At 36.0% G+C, this 12,502-nt stretch overlaps 1 protein-coding gene across 2 annotated transcripts in view; it reads right to left on the reverse strand.

The window, feature by feature from the left end:
- Positions 1 to 12,502, reverse strand: part of LOC134669526 (protein unc-13 homolog B) — a 402,107-nt gene that overhangs the window by 78,897 nt on the left and 310,708 nt on the right. Inside the window, exon 1 of one of the 2 annotated variants that reach the window (XM_063527123.1) lies at positions 7,343 to 7,586. The exons of the other annotated variant lie outside the window; for it this stretch is intronic. The gene's annotated coding sequence lies outside the window, so the exon portion shown is untranslated. Of the gene's footprint in view, positions 1 to 7,342; positions 7,587 to 12,502 lie in introns of those variants that run through there. 2 annotated transcript variants of the gene reach the window in all.

The following is a 12,502-nucleotide window of genomic DNA, read 5'->3' on the forward strand; positions in this document are numbered from 1 at the left end:
AAGCAGATCGGCTTTTACCAAGGACTTTGCGAAGGCAACTTCAAAATTACCAACGCCTAATAACTTTAATTATAATTACCGTCACCTTATTTCCGATGGAAAGATGACAAAACCGTATATTAGGCGATCAGTTCTTTAAGTCATTTTGACAGACGCTACATTTCTTAAGATCTGTTGGGTGTTTGGGCCATATATTATATTGTAACCGATTTTTGATGCCACACACAATTCTGTATGTAGTTCTATAATTATCAAAATTGGTTACCTCATTAAGCATTGAATCATAAAAAAATTTGAGGGATAGTTATGATAACAGGCATTTGTTTTATCTTATACGTACCTTAATACGAGTTAATCTTGTATACAGGGTGTCCCAAGACTATGGGATTTTATGTAAGATGTTAAAATTCGTGGTCTTCCTTTTATTTCTGACACTATGTCAATCCAAGCAAGTTTGTTTCTGGCCAAGCATTACGTGAAACTATATTATGTTTATGTCTAATCTAGAAGACGAAGCAAAGAGGATAATTATGATAGAACTTCACTTATGGTAAGTTCGTTTAATCATTAATTATTTAGCAAAAAATAATCCTTATGATGAATCCTTTCAATTCGTAAACTACAGGGTGATTTTTTTTTTCGTGTAGCGGGTTCGATTCCCGGTTCAATCATGTAATTATTTAAAATTTATTAATGCAGTATAAATTGTTTTTTAAATTAAAATAATGTCTTCTTTCAGCAAAATATCCTATCTACGATATTTAAGGTATTTTCCTTTGACGTCCCATAGTCTTGGGACACCCTGTATAGTTATTCTACTTCGTTGCTAGCGCCCTACCCCGGCTTCGCACGAGTTAACGAATTATACTTGAACCTTTCTCAAGAATCACTCAATTGATAGGTGAAAACCGCATGAAAATCCGTTCTGTAGTTTTTGAGTTTATCGCGAACATACAAACCCACAAACAGACACACGCGGCGTGATTTATATAAATATTTATAAATTTCGGGGATCTCGGAAACGGCTCTAATGATTTCGAGAAAATTTTCTATACGGGGGTTTTCAGGGGCGGAAACGCGCATTTTTGATTTTTTATATGTTTTCCGAGCAAAGCTCATTATTTTACTTATTACCTACAATCAATAAAAGTAATTCCCATTACCAATGCGTTATATTGTACTTTAAAAGGTTTCCTGTTGGATGAAATGAGATTTTTTCCCTTAGGGAGTGTAATTTTTTTGCGATGCTCGGGAAATATACGATGACAAAATGACAGAGTTACATTTTCTTGTAAAATATGGCGGAAAAACATGATCTATTTGAGTATTCTATGAGACCAATAATTGGTGTTAGATTGTATGTAAGTTATATTATGCCATTCCGTGTTTATATGCCTACAGGGCGGCTAAAAATAACTGGATTCCCGTTGCCAGGGAGATTTTGGGATTTATGTTTAGATATACTAATAATCATCATTATCATCATCTCAGCCATAAGACGTCCACTGCTGAACATAGGCCTCCCCCTTGGACCTCCATACGTGCCGGTTGGAAGCGACCCGCATCCAGCGTCTTCCGGCGACCTTAACAAGGTCGTCTATCCATCTTGTGGCTGGACGTCCTACGCTGCGCTTGCTAGTAATACTCATAATGTTTTTTCTATATTATATACTCATTAAAATTAAAATATATTTATACATATTTTACTGGCACTTGAACTTGGACCATAGTTGTAAGTTTTGGACTAAAGTTACCTGATTTTACGGCAGATATAAGATAAGAAAAGCGCTCGCTAAAGCCTATAAATTTACAGCCACAATTTTCTTAGCAAGTTTATCTTTTTTATAACGTGCGAGGGCGTGATGAATGTACAAGGGTTGCGGCCGTGCCGACAAAAACTTTGAGAAGCAAATTGCCTGGAATCCCTTTGTAAAACTAGGTACCCTACAGGCCTACATTTCCTTTGAAGTATATTTTGTTAAAGTATTAACATGTAGGTAATACCTTTTCGTACGTAAAGATGAAATAATTTTAATAAAAGTTTTCGAAGACGGCAAAGATAGTGAAGCTAATTTATTTACAAAATAGAATAATTTTGAAAATAAGTAAGATTGAGTTATGTTTGTATTGTCTTTTATTCTATATTGATATTAAATAATTGGTTATCAAGTGTTAAATTTTTAACAAGATAGAAAGAAACGTTATTCACGTCACGTCAAAATGTTACGTCAAATCATGGGATTAGTTGTCAAGCGGACCCCAGGCTCCTATGTGAGCCGTGGCAAAATGCCGGTATAACGCGAGGAAGAAGAAGAAGGAGAAAGAAACGTTATTAGAAAACAGTAAAGAAGTAGGTATGATAATATAAAAAAAAACATGATTTAAAAGTTTGTTTACGAAATGGACGATGATATTGCTATGACACATTTTGGCAGACTAAAATCTGGAATATTATAGCTTGGTATATCTATACTAGACTAAAATGTATTCCAAAATATATCTCCTACCATAAAATACTGAGTACCGATTACTATTAACCCGCCCTGAAATTTTGATAAAGTTTTGATAAAATTAGTGTGATAACTTAATTTAAACAAAATTGGATCAATTATAGTTTCAATACAAATAAAAACAATTTATCTTTGAAAATAGACGGCTAAGTGGTTTCCAGCGTGTTACGTGACATGCAGCGTGAATAGTTTACGGACACGCATGTATTAACAATTGCATTTTCCAGGTCATAAGCATTATCGACGACCGGTCTGGCCTAGTGGGTAGTTACATTGTCTATGAAGGCGTTGGTCTCTGGTTCGAATCCCGGTAAGGGCATTTATTTGTGTGATGAGCAAAAATATATGTTCCTGAGTCATGGCTATTTTCTATATATATAAGTATTTATCTTTATACGTATATAAGTAATATAGTACAAGCTTGCTTAGTTTGGGGCTAGGTCGGTGTGTGTGTGTGTATGTGTGACCAAGTACCTATTTTTTTTTTATACATTTTGTTGAACAATTAGGTTTTTACGTCACAAATATATTCGTTTTAAATTACACCTCATGTGATATAAACTGACGTACTTATTTAATTGTGGTACTTAATGAAAACTTATCTTTGAGTTTATTTTATAGGTAGGTACGTACTTTTTGACAATATCTATTTATTAAAGATAAATAATATTTATTAGATTTATCTGATAAAGTTTGTGTCTAATAAAAGACAAATCGTATTTTAATTAGGCCGCTCAAATTTGAAGCATTAAATTCAAACGATAATACGTTCCCAACGGAGATTTGAGAAATGTCTATCGAAGAAAAGTTTCAACTTTTAGGGGAGTGAAATGAGAGATAAAACCAGATGTTTGAGGGTCTTAAATCAAGGTACTTAAAGCATAACTGCAATATTTAACTTGGCGCAGGAAAAGTTTGCGACGTAACCTCTTATAGGCTTACGGTTTAGACTCACTTGTATTAAGTCACTCGCGCGACATGTTTCGGAGAGCCTAGGTCTCCTTTCTCAAGCACTAACAGCGACGGCCGTGTATCGCGTACGCTGAACGCTGCTCGCACTGTTAGTGTTTGAGAAAAGAGACCCAGGCTCTTCGAAACATGTCGCGCGAGTGACTTAATGCAAGTAAGACTGTTAGTATGTCACACAACAGCTCAAAATCGATTACTCTTATACGACGCGATTCGGGAAATGAATTAGAGATTCACTAGATACGATATAGTAAAGATAATTTATACCTTCACTATTTCATATCTAGTGAATCACTAATTCATTTCCCGTATCGAGCCGATAGTCTCGTGAGTTCGACTCAAAAGTCAGTATACGCTATAATGAGTAAATTGGTCAAACTTTTTGTTACGTTTTAGTTTCTGAACGATCCAAAAATACGAAAACGCACATTGATTAATGATGCCGCTGTAGCTGAATATGTAAATATATTATGATACCAGGAAGACCATAACGGAGTTCGCCTTGAAGATATACACGGTGTAACATGAGGAAACAGAATAATTTTAACCACGCATGTCTGAGTTCAAAAGAAGGAAAAAATGTAATATGAGTTTAGGTCAATTTCGCCATAAAAAATTTTTTTTGTTTTGTTTTTGCAATTTTTTGAATGTATTTGTACATAAAAAACAAATAATATTGGTAAACCTGTCACTTAAAATAGATTTTTACATTTTATTTTCGAAAAACCTACTTTTTGGAAAGTGTTACTTGTCACTCTTTGACATCTATCAATAAGGATATTTAGACTACGTCGCATAGCAGCAACATCACCGTCACAAAGGCCTTTTACACTATGTAACAATAAAAACTTGTTTTTTTTTTAATTAATATTATCTCTGAAATAGGCGAATTTCAAATAAGTTTATAGGACATTTTTGACTATAAATATGATCAGGAATACGCTGTTAAAATTATACGGTTTCCTCATGTTACACCGTGTATGAAGGATATGAAAAGTGATGTTTTGAATTTAATTTTGAATCAGTTAACGTGGAATTTCGAAAGTTCAAGCCTCCTCGAAATCCTATAGTGCTCATGATTATGTTTCAGAATAAAGTGCAAAAAGTCGGCAAAAGGTAACGTGCCTCATGTATCCCTTTCCAATTTAAGGGTTAACTACAAAGGTTATATAAGAACTGATAACTCTAAAAGGGAAAGACAAATGTAAAGTATTTGCATAAAGTGGCGAGGATAAAGTTAGACTTAAACCTAGTTATCAGAATCATATCATATAGTAACAACTTAAATTCAATATAATATCTGGGTGACTGAAATTTGGGGCTACTATCAAAGTGGTGATAAAAAATATAGGTATATTTGGCCGCCCTAATTGAACCTAATAACTATCAGGCCGATTCAAACGTACACTGATATCAAAATCATTCTTGAATCATGTTATTTAGTTGGTGCGTCCGTACCAATACATGTACGGACAAGTATGAGCGGAATGCACGATAACTAAATAACATGATTTAAGGGCATTTTCACTTAAAAGTAGTTTACTTTTTTTCGAAAATTTATCTACTTTTGGGTTATTTCTACTCAGAATTTAGAGGACTATCAAAGAAAAAAAATGTCTAAAAAATGTAAGTTTTTTAACGCATTTTCACATACATTTTGTACGTATGAACCGTTACAAAACTGACACCCAAAATTTGTATGAAAAACTGGGGACACTTGTTTTCTTTACCTATTTCATTAAATAGTAGGTACTCGTGATTTTGGATCTAAATAACCCAAAAGTTGTTGACATAATTCTGATGTCAATGTACATACGAATTGGCGAGTAATGTCAAAAGTAAAACTTGAAAATTGTAAACTTCATCATCACCGTAAGAATCCTTTTCAAGAACTCATTATATTTATTTATTTGACAGTAATTTGCGCGTATTTCATATGTTTTAACACTTATGAAACCATGTATGAAACCAAGTACTCATATGGTATTAATCATATGATTTTAACATGCCTGTCATTTCGCTTGTGATATTATCTACAGACATGAAACAAGGGTATTTTGTTTGTACATCCAAGACCACACGTAACTGGGTTGGACGTGACGTTTTATAAATTGTCCCATGAAGCACAAAAATTCTTCAAACGTTCTGCGAGTTCTGGATTTTGGTATTATTAAGAGCCCTTCAACGTGCACACTAGCGCCACATCTAAATAATCGTGGTTATATAAATTTAACGAAAGATATTGAAAAAAGGGGGCCGCTACGTACTGTATTGTGTATTTAAGTACCTTTTGAATACATCAAACTAGTTTTTGTGTTGCTGGTTTCGTCGATCTAGGAACTCAAAACAAAAACGGCCGTTTTAACTTTGGACGCATAGATTGACCAATCCAGCAACATAAAAACTGGTCTGGTGTATTCAAAAGGTACTTAAATACACAATACAGTACGAACGGCCCCCTTTTTTCAATATCTTACGTTAAATTTAAATAATCACGATTATTTAGCTGTGGCGCTAGTGTGCACATTGAAGGGCTCTTAAGGATCAAATAAAAATTTTAAAAACACTATAGGTAGTTTTACCAGTTGTTGGTGTTTTGTTATAGTGTTTTTTATAGTGTTGATAAGTAATTTTTTTTTAAATATTGAAGGTGTGTATATTGTGAGATAAGACTACGCGCAGTTACACATTATTATTCGAAACGCGTAGCACCGTCAGTCACCCTTGGTTCTCTAACTAGCGCGTCGTAGCTGGTGCTACGTCAGGATCTTCGTCTGCTACGAATAACGAGCTATTAAAGCGATGTAGGGCCCGATTCGGATTTTAAAATAGATATCTTTTAGACATCACCAAGATACGATAACGATATGTTTAAGATATAACCTGTCAAATTTGACATTTGCGCGATTCTGGAGATACTCTTGAACGATTTCCACAGGATATGACTTAGAGATCCAATTCACATCTAATAGATATCTTACTCTATCTAACGTAAAAGTGACATTGGTTGCCCGAATTGCGCTGCAAAAGAGAACTAGTTGATATCTAAACTATAACGTATCTAGAAAGGATCTTGTACGTGTCGTCTCTTGTGAATAAGTATCTTGAAGTTTGAATACGGCAGTACGGCGATGTAGACGTTAATTATATCACTCGACTGTAAAAGCTCACAGCAAGTTAAAAGAAATTAAAAGAGTATTAAAATATTTAGATAGTTAAATGACACCTTAGTGATAGAAGTGGTATTACTTACGCTGAATACCAATCATGTGGATACAAGGATGACTGAATGAAGACGAAAAATGATTATCGTCTAAAAACATATGAATTATCTGGATATTCTAATTTATTTTTTAAATCAGAAGTATATACAGAGATACTAAAGTCTATTTTTTTATTCGGTAGACTAAAATGACATTTCCTAGTATGAACATAAAATGTAATTTCATACTATGAAATGTCATTTTAGTGTACCGAATAAAAAAATAGACTATACGTACTTCAAGTAAGCGTTCCTTTTTACCATAAATCAAAATTAATGAAAGTTTGTGACAACTTCATAATTTATATAGGTACTTAGGCAACGCAGCACGCGATCGTGTTCGAAATATTTCCGGTATACTTTATATCGTAACCGCTCTGTTAATTGTGATTTCGTATGTTACATAATTGACCACCTAATTACGGTAGCGACGTCGGGACATTCAGGACAAGAAAATTTATCACGTGTCTCAATATATATAACCAAGACAACGAGACGCATCAACTATCGCATACAAACTTTGTTTACCACTATTTCAAAGGAAAATGATGAATGGATCGACCGATTTTTTTGCGAAAAATTCCGCTTTCAACCCAAATACCTTTACTATAACACTTTATAAGAACACAAATCGATAAAAATAACGTGTTAACAAAATATTCTTTTCTATATCGTGCAACACGAGAGTAAATAAAGTCACTGTCACTTCAGTTACAACTTTAGTTTATGTGATGGGGTCTTTAGAAGACCGGTTCCTGTGGGCACTGCTTCCGTTACAGATATGTGGGGGATATGTGAGTGGCGGGACCGCCGCACGGGCGGCAGGCTAGGTTCGCATCCACTGAGCGGGGCGGCCGGTCGGGCGGCGGGCGCCCGGTGCACTGCCCTGCGCGCGCAATACCTCCCGCTCAATACGGCACCGCGCCCCACACACCCCGTTCTACCACCTGTAAGGCCCGTCACAACATGCCATGGGTTTTGTCAACCCTGTCCGCTTTCAATGATCAATTTTCGACACCCAACACGTTCATAATAAAATTGGCCTGGAATCGACCGTTTTTACACGCGCGGGCAGCTTTTTACTCAATTACACTTTAGTATACGTTAATATTTTTTATTTTACTACGAGCATACCAGTACGGTTACCATCAGTTTGTCACTGACATAAACGCCGTCGAGAACGTAATTTACTTTCTATACATCCCGTTTGCACTAATATGCGAGTGCGACCGTACAGCCGTACAGCTCGACTGGTAACCGTACAGCTCGACTGCTGAACCACTTAGGGCCAGTTGCACCAACCATATTTGACAGACTGATCAACGTCAGCCGGCGCGCCCCGGCGCTTTACTATTATATATTATTACTATTATATACTATATATTATATACTTCACTACTTCCCATACGAAAAAATTTTGCGAACCCTTTAATGATACGCACAGTTTGGCACAACCGACCCTTAGAAAGTGTTCGTCATCGCCTTGGTATCTAAAACGATAGATGACGAGCAGACTAACTTGTCAACCGTACTCAGTCTATACGCACCCATATAGGGTTACCAGATTCAAATTTGGAATTTCCTGACAAAATTTGTGATTTCCGAATATTTTTCCTGACATTCATATTTTTGACGACGACGACGACGGGGGGGGGGGGGGTGTCTAGCCTAAACTTAAATCGGAATTAACAGTGTGAAAAACTCAAATTTGTAACATCCCATAATCTTTTCTCTTGGATAGATGGATTTGTATAAAAAAGTCTATCAATTAAAAAAAAACTTGACATTTTCGTGTTCCGTCCCCATTCCTGACAAAAGGCCAAAATTCCAGACATGTCACGAAAATTCCTGTCATCTGGTAACCCTACACCCAGAAGAACTATAGTTCGTTTTTTTTAGCATTAGAAAGAACTCCACAGAAGTAAGCGTACAGTTTTTATCAGGCTCTTTTATTGTTAATAATTATTGAATTATCTAATGTAGCACGGTCAATACATATAATTTACTTCAAATTATTACCGCTAAAAGTGCCGGATTTGGAACCACAAGCTTACTTCTGCGAAGTTCTTTCTAATGCTAAAAAAAACGAACTATACGAGAGATCATTGGCAGGACTGAGCTTTCTTTAGCTGATAATATGACTATAATGATGATAAACCTCATTTTGTACGAAGAAATCTCGAGAAGGAGTTTACAGGTATACATTTAGACAGCAAAACATGTTTATATGCCAATATAGAATGATCCAACCATTCAACTACGCGGTATTTGGAATCACTGAATGAACTAGTTGAGTTTACGCACTGCCTGTTGAAGACTAACTATTATATTATTCAAGCACTTAAAAATGGAATTTGGCACGCACTCTATTCGCAGTTTGCTACCACCTGTATGTTCACAACATAACATGGCGTTCGTCCAAATAAACATATTTAAATGGTTTGCCAAATCCTCCTTGGTATCAACGTATTTCACAGGACTGCATCAGGCAATGTTTTTTTTTATTGTGTTTTTTTTGTTGTGTTTTATAATCTCATTTAAATATATACTAACTACATTATTTCGCTGTTAAGTTATACTAATAATATCAGTATTATAACGTATCTGATTATAATATCAAAGTCTAAGTAGGTACCTACTACCTTATATTATTTATTATCATAATAAAAATTTCATTTTCAGTAAATATACGTCTGCAGAGGAAGACCAACTGGCGTATTCGAACTTCAAGATATTCACAAGAGACGACACGTACTAGATCCATTCTAGATACGTTATAGTTTAGATATCAATTAGTTCTCTTTTGCAGCGCAATTCGGGCAACCAATGTCACTTTTACGTTAGATGGAGTAAGATATCTATTAGATGTGAATTGGATCTCTAAGTCATATCCCGTGCAAATCGTTCAAGAGTATCTCCAGAATCGCGCAAATGTCAAATTTGACAGGTTAGATCTTAAACATATCGTTATCGTATCTTGGTGATGTCTAAAATATATCTAATAGATGACCATCTCAAAAACCGAATCGGGCCCCAACAACATGAACAAAAACTGAATCTCAAAGGTGGTAGGTAAGTTAAATACATAGGTTGCGTACGGATACATATGTACGTATTACGTATAGGATACATAGGTGTCTATACCCTTCGCTACGGATATGATGGTCGTATTTGTCTACGACAGCGTGATAATAACAGTGTCTGCCCCTTTCAATCGCTTGGTGTTTAAAAGTGACACGTATATTATAACATAAAGCCATAGTACGCTTGCTGATTGGCATTTAACTGCGCACAACATTCTCTTTACACCTGCGTTTACATTACGACCTACGCATTGTCAACTCTGTTATTTTTTTTGAAACATCACCCGATTTTCGAAAGATAAATTTGTCTAGTACTAAACGATTAGTCCTTCGTAGATTCCTTTAACCTTACGTTCAATTATGTTACGCGCAAATTGATGTAGGTTGCGTAAGATTGATGAAATTGTGGTAAGTGTTTATAGCGTATATTTCTTGAACGACAACCGGTATATTAATTTTGGCTAGTGGGTTAAATTTAACTTGAATTATACCGTGTTCATTTACAACATAGCAGGTCGGTCCCCAGTAAGTAATAAGATTACTACAGTATTGAACGCGGATCATCGGGTAGGTACTTACGATGTGCTCTAGTAGGTATCTGAGGTCCTATCGCGAACCACTCATCTCTGTCACACTTACGTATGAATTTACAAGTCCGACAGAGAGGCAACACATTGAACGTGGTTCGCGGTAGGCCCTCTGTTCCCGCTAGGTACACAAATGTGACGTCCCATGGCAAAAGGTACCTTATGGCGGTTGGCGCTTACGCTATTATTAACGTTGCTCCAATATTATTGCGGCGCTAAGCGACGTAAGCGCTAGCCGCCATAAGGTACTTTTTGCCGTGGAACGTCACAAATATATATACGAATAATGTGAATATCCTTACAGTATGAAAAGCTTCATGATAAATTACGGACATGTCCGGCCGTGGCAGCCGGCCGCACTGAATGAATAAATAAAATGCCCAAACAGGGTGCGGTTATTTGAAACGACTACAAATTCAGGTCTAAAACTTACGGTATGAATATGGAATACTATGTTTTGATAATGAGTAAGTATATTTAAGAAAGGTTAATGCGTATTTACCTAAGGGCCCGATTCGGATTATGAAATAGACATCTATTAGACATCTTTTAGACATCACCAAGATACGATAACGATATGTTTAAGATCTAACCTGTCAAATTTGACATTTGCGCGATTTTGGAGATACTCTTCAACGATTTACACAGGATATGACTTAGGGATCCATTTCACATCTAATAGATATCGTACTCTATCTAACGTAAAAGTGACATTGGTTGCCCGAATTGCGCTGCAAAAGAGAACTAGTTAATATCTAAACTATAACGTATCTCGTGTCGTCTCTTGTGCATATCTTGAAGTTCGAATACGGCAGAATATCTGTTATGTTTTTAACAAGTCAAGAAAATATTTAGATGGGAAAATGTTAATTAAAAACTTACGTTGCGTTACAATTGTGTTTGTGCGCCCACTTGCAATATTTCCACCATATTAAATATATTAAGAACGGGTCACTCACCCGTTTAATATGTCTGTGTCTCACGGAAGTCTTGTTATTAAGATTTCCACGATATTTCCACCATACTTTATTGCACCACTTCCGAGCCCCCTATATTTCTATTTTACAATGCTATAAATGTGTCGGCGGGCTAAGAGTCAGCAAGTTCAAAACTTAAGTAAATTACGAATATCCCGAGCGCACCATAAAACAGGGATTCTCGGCTCGATTCCGGAAATGAATTAGAGATTAACTAGATACGATATAGTAAAGATATGTGACGTCCCACGGGTAAAGGTACCTTGTGGCGGTTGGCGCTTACGCTATTATTAACGCCGCTGCAATATTATTGCGGCGCTATGCGACGTAAGCGCCAGCCGCCATAGGTACCTTTTGCCATGGAATGTCACATAGCTTTACTATATCGTATCTAGTTAATCTCTAATTCATTTCTCGAATCGCGCCGTTTATTCGATTTTCGTGGCGAGAGGAAATAAAGACTGGCAAGTTTCCGGTGATGACATTTTAATGGTATCTAACGTGATTCTTCTATAAGTGCTTTCTTCCGGGACATCAATTTTAACTGAGCATAGAAAAACCGGGCAAGTGCGAGTCGGACTCGCGCACGAAGGGTTCCGTACCATAATGCATAAAAAAAACAAAAAAAATGCAAAAAAAAACGGTCACCCATCCAAGTACTGACCACTCCCGACGTTGCTTAACTTTGGTCAAAAATCACGTTTGTTGTATGGGAGCCCCATTTAAATCTTTATTTTATTCTGTTTTTAGTATTTGTTGTTATAGCGGCAACAGAAATACATCATCTGTGAAAATTTCAACTGTCTAGCTATCACGGTTCGTGAGATACAGCCTGGTGACAGACGGACGGACGGACGGACAGCGAAGTCTTAGTAATAGGGTCCCGTTTTACCCTTTGGGTACGGAACCCTAATAATAGGGTCCCGTTTTACCCTTTGGGTACGGAACCCTAAAAACGAATTCAATTAAGTCGAAATACTCGTAAAATTAATCTACAAGTTTATTAAAAATGTTTTGCCTCGGAACAGTAAATACAATAATTTCAAGACAAATACAGAACGATTTTTTTATACATAATATAATTTTATTGACATATACTCGTAAAATGTAATTA

Source organism: Cydia fagiglandana, chromosome 12, assembly GCF_963556715.1.
Source record: "Cydia fagiglandana chromosome 12, ilCydFagi1.1, whole genome shotgun sequence".
Taxonomy (NCBI): Eukaryota; Metazoa; Arthropoda; class Insecta; order Lepidoptera; family Tortricidae; genus Cydia; species Cydia fagiglandana.